This window comes from Crocodylus siamensis, chromosome 3, assembly GCF_052110815.1.
Source record: "Crocodylus siamensis isolate JL-2025a chromosome 3, ASM5211081v1, whole genome shotgun sequence".
NCBI classification, from domain to species: Eukaryota; Metazoa; Chordata; order Crocodylia; family Crocodylidae; genus Crocodylus; species Crocodylus siamensis.
The window spans coordinates 208,456,940-208,464,195 of record NC_143397.1 but is presented as its reverse complement, the minus strand read 5'-3'; positions in this window follow the sequence as shown (position 1 = coordinate 208,464,195).

Genomic DNA, 7,256 nt, shown 5'->3' with positions numbered 1-7,256 from the left:
TCCTGAACACTCAGTACCTGATGCATATAGTTTACCTATAGTTTCTGTTAATCTTTAATAGTAATTACTTGGACTGTCTGGGGTGAGAGAGAGTTTACTTCAGAAGCTAAAACCATTTAAAATCTTTTAGATTTCAAATAACTTTGTAAAGCACATATCCAGTAGTTCAGTAATTATTAACCTAGTAATTATTTGAATGTTTGTCATATTTGAAAGCATGTAAAATATTTGAATACCGTATTTCCTCGCGCATAAAATGCACCTTCCCCCCCAAAAAAATCAGTTCACAAAACAGGTGAATATTTTAAGTAAGGAAGCTGTTTTCTTTGCTGGAAAAGCAGCAAGCCTGGAGATACTATGCATGCCTTGCAGTTCTCAACATAGCTGCCATGATGGTGGGTTCCTCTGTTAACCTTTTCACAGCCATAGCTATTGGCTGACCTCTGTAGCTTGTGCCTGAAGCGGCAAGTGAGCTGGTGGTAGTATCATGATGAACCTTGCACTGTAGAAACAACACTTTATGTATCAGAACCTATATAAAGAACTACTTACAGTAAGGAATTAATAGTCTTGTTTCTGCCCTTACAAGGGTATGGAGTTCAGCCTTGTGTGACTAAGTCTTCCCAGAAATACAGCGGTTTCCAGAAAATGTGTTATCCCAAGAGAGAGTCTACATGAGGCAGCTGGGACCAGTAATTTCCTGGTACCACTTTCTGGACACTCCTACTAGGTTTTAATGTACGTCACACAGCTGACCTAGACTCTGAAAAAACATTTTGTACATTCTCCCTTCTAAAATCAAGGCATGTGTTTTGTTTAGGGGTTTGTTGCATGGAGAAAATACAGTATAAAATGACAGTTAGTAGGTAAGTTGATCACAATTCTCTTATGTGGCACCCTGTACAAATACATGAAGGGACACAGCTATCCCTAATGAGTTTAATTTAATAGTATTTAAAATTCTAATACTAGCTAGTCTGATTTCATAAAACCTTCATATGGGGTGTTCTTTGAAGTTTATACAAATTTGTTTTTCAATAAGTATTTCAGTGGGCACTTTAAATATTTGCATATTTGAGAATAATAATTATTTAGTTGGTCAGTTTTGGCGCTGACTTTTCTACTGGGGCCAAAATTTTCAGAAGTGTGTTGACCACCTTTTGAGTATCCGATTGAGACATCTCAAACTATTGATAATTTCTGAAAATACAGATATTTAGCATTCTGTCTCATTTCTTTTTGTTCTTGGAAATAGTCTCTTTTGTCTTGAAATAAAAGTACCAGCAGATCTCTTAATAGAAACCCTTGGCTCTTGAACCAGCTCGGGGTTTGGGAGTTTTATTCCTGTTTTACAGCAAGAATGTCAAAATTGTCCTGGGTCCAAAGGGTTGATCGAGGGGCTCTTTCCAGACCAGAAGTGGAAGGCCAGCAGCATCAGGTCTAGTGCTGGTGTAAGACTGACACCAGTGGCAGGGGGCCAGCGCCAGGACCAGTCATGTAGTAGCAGGGTGAGGGCTGTATTATCATCGCCCTTTCTCACTCCTACCTGATGCTGATATCTATATCCACTGGGGCCCAGAGACCCTGAATTTTGCAGCAGGTCATACCCCACTAGTCCCACCACCTAACTTCTAGTAGCTGTTGAACTACTGCTGGGCCAGATGAAACATTTTCACAAGCCCAATCCAGTCTGGTGGCCATATGCTTGACAGGGTTTTACAAGAAAATTTTGATAGAAATGTTGTATCCAACATGATATCATGTTTAAAAGTTGTAATCCTGGTTAGATAACTATTACATGTCCTTCAGGGATGATGACAAGGAGAAGGTGATTTGAATATCACCTGTTAAGGCCCAGGGGGCATGGAGTACAATGCTCTTTGAGATTCAGCTTTATGATTTTACAAGACCTGGGATAACAAAATGACTTTTTAGTGGGCTTTGCTAGCCCGTTATCTCTGTGGACTTTCATATGAATTGTACAAAAATTCTAATGTTAAGCATTTTTTGTTATATAACATGGAGATATGTATTAAAACATTATGTGAAGAGATGAAAGTGTTTTGCAATAAAAACAACCAAGCTAAAAAAAAGTGGCACTCAGCAGGCTAGTTTTTGGATGTTAATATCCTGGGCCCATGTGCTCTAAGCTTCCTAAGGCTGAATAGGCTGTGGCATTTTCTCTTTGGCCTCCCTGGCACACTGTCTAAGCATAGAATTTGTCTGCCCCCTTTTATGTAAGGTGTTGAACTCAGCTGTTTTAGGCCTCCAGTGCTAAGATGTCAAGAGTTTAACCACATCCTTTCTGTGAATTTCAATCACGTGGATGCTCTGGTCTGCAGGACTAGGCTGCATGAAGACCCCCTCATTCAAATATTAACATCCTAATGTGGTCAGGATCTTAGTTGATCAGTCAACTGTAACTATTCAAACTCATTTTGGCAAATGGCAGAATCTTAAGATATTGTACAGCCTGCTAACAACTTGAGTGAAAATAATAGTGCTAATGAATACGTTTTCACTAGAACTGGTTTGAATTTCTTGACAAAATAGATTTCAAAATATTTTGCAAAAATATTTGCACTTTGGTGGACTTCTTTCAAAGCACATTGAAATTAGGGTTTGCAGCCTCAATTTACTGTGGTTCTTTTGAAACTTTATTTTTACACCCCCCCCCCCCCCATTATTTTCCACTGGGAATTTTTTCCTGGTCTGAAGTTCAAATATTTCCCAAATCTTTAGGAATTACATGCAAAACACATTCTGAATTTTGACTACCTCTTGTTTTTAGTGTAGGCTCAACCTAGGTTCTTGTAGAAATTTTAACATGAACCCTACTTTAATCCACAAATATCCCACCATTTATATGTGCTTTGAGAGTGGCTCTCCAGCTGAGGATATAGGTTACAGCAGGGATGGGCAATTATTTTGGGCGGAGGGCTGCTTACTGAGTTCTGGCAAGCCATTGAGGGCTGTAAGACAGGAAGCCCGGAGCAGCTAAATATTAATTTTCTAAAATTTTTAGCGGCCCCGCAGGCTGGATAAGAGTGGCTTGGTGGGCTGCATGCAGCCCGCGGGCCGCATTTTGCCCACCCCTGGGTTACAGCATAGGCTTGAAATAACATCATTTTTAATCTGCATACTCTTCAGCACAGGTGTGGAGTTTGGGCTTTTTATAAGCCTGGTATAGCATTTTACTGCTAATAGTATTAGAGCATTATCCAGTCCTCTCAGACATTCCCCATCTTACATCTGGAGACAAGCTGCTACCCTGGCCCTAGACTTCAAAGCCCAAGATCGAGACCATTCTTTGCATCCCGGCCAAGTAGCTGAAAGCCACAAAACCAACTACTGCCTGAAGTCTCAGAACCTGTTCTCCACTCAGGCCAATAAGCTCATCAAATCTGCAGGTGGCATGTCACAGCATGGACCTCCCATCAGTGGAGCAGGAAATATGCTGCACAAGAAGTGCAGCTAAAGAACTTCATGCCCAACACCAGCTTCTGCCTGTCAGGATGGCAGCTGTCCTGCAGGGCCTGGACTGCTTTTAACCATCTCAGAATGGACACTGGATGGTTTAAGGCAAGCATGTACTCTTGGGACCTCCAGCAATGCTGGCTGCATATGTGGTGCTCAAGCTCAGACAGCTAACCACATAATCTGAATGCACTTAGGGCCCTCTTACAGGTGCCCTACTGCATTGTGTGTCTGCACCCTGAAAGCAGCAGAAGGAATTGACTGAGTGGTTTCATATGATTACCAGGTTAAAGACCTCTGCTACATCTATTGAGCAGCTATGTTCTGCAGGCACCGAACATTTCTGGGGTTGGATGAGCTATGAGCCAATCGCTTAACTCTTGGAAAGTACAGGTGTTCCCTGTTTTCTCTACCTCATGCAAGCGTAAGTGTAAAGAGAACAGCAGATAATTCTTTTATCAGTGAAATTGCACGACTTGGTGTTATTTCAGTTCAAAGCACATGTGATTGTATCTTTTGCAGACTCTACTTACTGATAGCTGGGTTGCCTGTAATGGTTTTTTAATACAGGATTTGGTATTTTAGTGTTAGTTAATATGTGTGTTAGCGTTGCACATTGACATGTGTGAAACTGGGAAAGGAGAGTCAGGAATCAGGAGATTGTATCTGTAGCTTTTCATCACATAAAACCAATAGGAAACAAATTGATATGAATTGAAAAGTACCCAGTATCATATTCCTGTATGCATGACACCTTACAACTCACAAGGATTGGGACATAATCCATGTTTTATTTCCCTTGCTTCCCTTAACCCAGCCCTAGTGATGACAGTGACAGGTACACATTCTAGATACCTGAATCAGGCCTAGAAACCAATTCATTCCTAGTCAAAGATCTCAGAGGTGCGCTCTGCACAACACAGCAGAAGACCGTAATATGGACAGTATTTACCGTGCTGGTATCCAAATGAGTCAAAAGGCTTTGCCAATAGACAGTCTACCATCACTTGCAACCACTCAGAGAACATGTTAAACACTTATGCTATTTTCTTACCGTCATGAGATAGGCCAGTAGAACAGGTTGTCTAAAATAACAGCAGTTGCTGATGTGCCCTTGATAAGCCTGGTATTTGGAGAGAATATGACATCTTCTTGTCCAACAAATTTCTTCAGACTCCTCATATGCTGCACTTTGCCTGTGCATCCTACAGCGATGTACACAAATCTATCTGTGGTCAACCAAGGTCGCTTGTATTCTTTGTGGCTAAGATTCATGGCCTCCCTGTGGCAGGCAAATAAGGAGTGTGTGTGTGCCATCTATTGTCATTCTCTCAAAGCCATCTGTTATCTTAGGATGCATACACATGTTCAAGTGACCTAGAAAAATCTTCCCAAGTTTGTTTTCTGAGTAGAAAAACTTACTGAATATATGTGAATGCTGAGACATTGCACAGCCAGGGGGCCCCTGTGCACATGTCTCAACCTGGTTTGTAAACTCCCCGGTGTACCTGATGACAGATGACACAGGGCAGCCCCAGTTGGCTGACCCAGACTGCCTGCAGCACAATAAAGGGATGTTGAAGGGACTCCCTGTTTGGCTGGAGCAGTAGGGCATATATTTGTCTGCTCCAACACACTGGAGATTCTTCAATGTGTTTTAGTTCAAAAGCACACCACTGTCATTTTCTCAGCATTGACGTGCATTTTGCCATTTATACAAACAAGTGCGCCGCAGTACCAAGTGCTTTTAAAAACACCCAGTGCTGTGGTGCAAGCATGTGTACAAATGTCCGTAGAGTCCAGCCAGAGAGAAATACTCTGGACCCGTGGTGGGGAAAGGGGAGCTGGGAGCAAAGCACACTGGGATGCTGGAGGACTGTGCTGTGACTTCTCTCAGAAGCTATATGTACAGAAGTTTGCTCTCGAGCCATTTAATTTTTGTTGTTCCTGGGTTATTTTTCTCCTGGACCAGTCATTTTTGCACTGGGAGAAAAATCCTTAATGCCTGTATACTCATGTTTTTTACTGGGAAAAGAGCAACTTTCCCAGTAGAAACTGAATATCTGCATGTGGCTTGACACATTAGATATGTCTACCACTACTGGGTAAACAACACCAACAACCACTTCACAAACCACCACAATGGTACTGGCAGTTGCGCAGGTGGCAACTTTGGTTTTTGCTGGTGGGTGCTTACAAAGGTAAAAACCCCCTAAAAAAAAGGTGCTTTACAATAAACCTGGCTCCGAGCCACACACTTGCCCAGAAGAGACGGTACATTACTTCAACCCTGATCTCCAGCAACTGTAAAGATTGGGTGCTTTTTTGAAGCTTTTTTGGCACTTATCTAATAGCTAATTGAATCAGCTTTAACTAAAAGTGCCAAACAGTCCTGCTGAAAGCTGATCTTTACAGATGCTGCAGAGCCGGGTTGAAGTAATGTGCTGCTTCTTCTGGTACAGCATGGTTCATTTGTTTGTTTGTCTTTTAATGTCTGCAAGCAGCCACGGCCCTGGCTCATGCCTATTGAGCACCTGCTAATTTTTTTCAGTGGGTGCTTGAGCTCCAGAGCACCTATGGAGTCAGTGGGCAGTTGAGACACCTGCTCTGGATTGGTATTGGTGTTCCTTTGCATGTTGTGCCTGACAAAAAGCAGGTCAAGCTCCTTCATGCAAACCCCATGACGGTGGCTTTGGTCCTGTGGAAGTTCTAGAGTTGTTGCTGGTTGGCATAACGATGTTCTTCCAATGCTTTGTGCTCTGGTTTTCATCAGAAGCAGTGCCTTGCATATAGGGAATTCTCAGTATTGTCTGCCTCCACTTTGTCACATTAGCTTGATCTCCTCACTCTGCCTTTTCATGATTAGACCTGCCGTTAGTGTCCTGTACCTGCTACTTGCATCTTGCTTCAATCACAGTGGTTTGAGAAGCAGGAACAGTTCACAGCCCAGGGCTGGACCCACGGTTTGGCAGCAGGTGGAGCAGACAAGAAATGGAGGTATGTTCTGAACCAGAAGTGCATTATACTGCTGTGTTAGAAGGCTAAGAGTTCATTCCCATGGGGAGCTTGGGAAAGAAAGAGAAGTACTATTACAGTATACCACAAATCACAATTAAATCAGTGAGATGCTAAGGATCCTGCAATTCATTTCCAGAAGCCCTATAACCTATGAGTTAAGTGTAGATTTGTACTGTGGAAACTGGCAGGTTAGCTCAATTTGCCTGCGTGTCCACCTGTGGGTAGACTCTGGCGTACCCAGATATTTATTTCCTCCACATCAAACATGATCATTTCTCCAGTTGTATAGCAGGTAGGGAAAAACCAACTCACAGCAGCAACAATAAAGTGAGAAAAAAAATTCTCTTACAATAAGAAGTGCCATTGTGCTATAGTTTAAGGTTCCTAGTCTGTGGAACCAGTCTTCTGTCTTGTGATAATGCAAAGAAGGATACTTCAAAAGATAAAATAACCTCAGAGGCACCTTTCTGGATTGGGCCACGGAATGACTTAAACCTGAAGAAGACAGAGATGATCTTTTACTTTAACCTCTTGCAGGAATTGAGAAGTTTATTTATAATAACTATTCCTCAGCTGTCTGTTCAATATCCTTCCCCTCTTCTTTCCTCCAGCAGTTGTTAAGTGTGCCATTCAGCCAGCTGGTATAGCTTGTGGAGATTTGTAGTCTCAGAGACAACAGATACTTTTCTAAATTGGGTCATAAGACACCTTAAACCTGAAGAAGACAGGGAAGATCTTTTATTTTAACAGTAGCTAAGTCA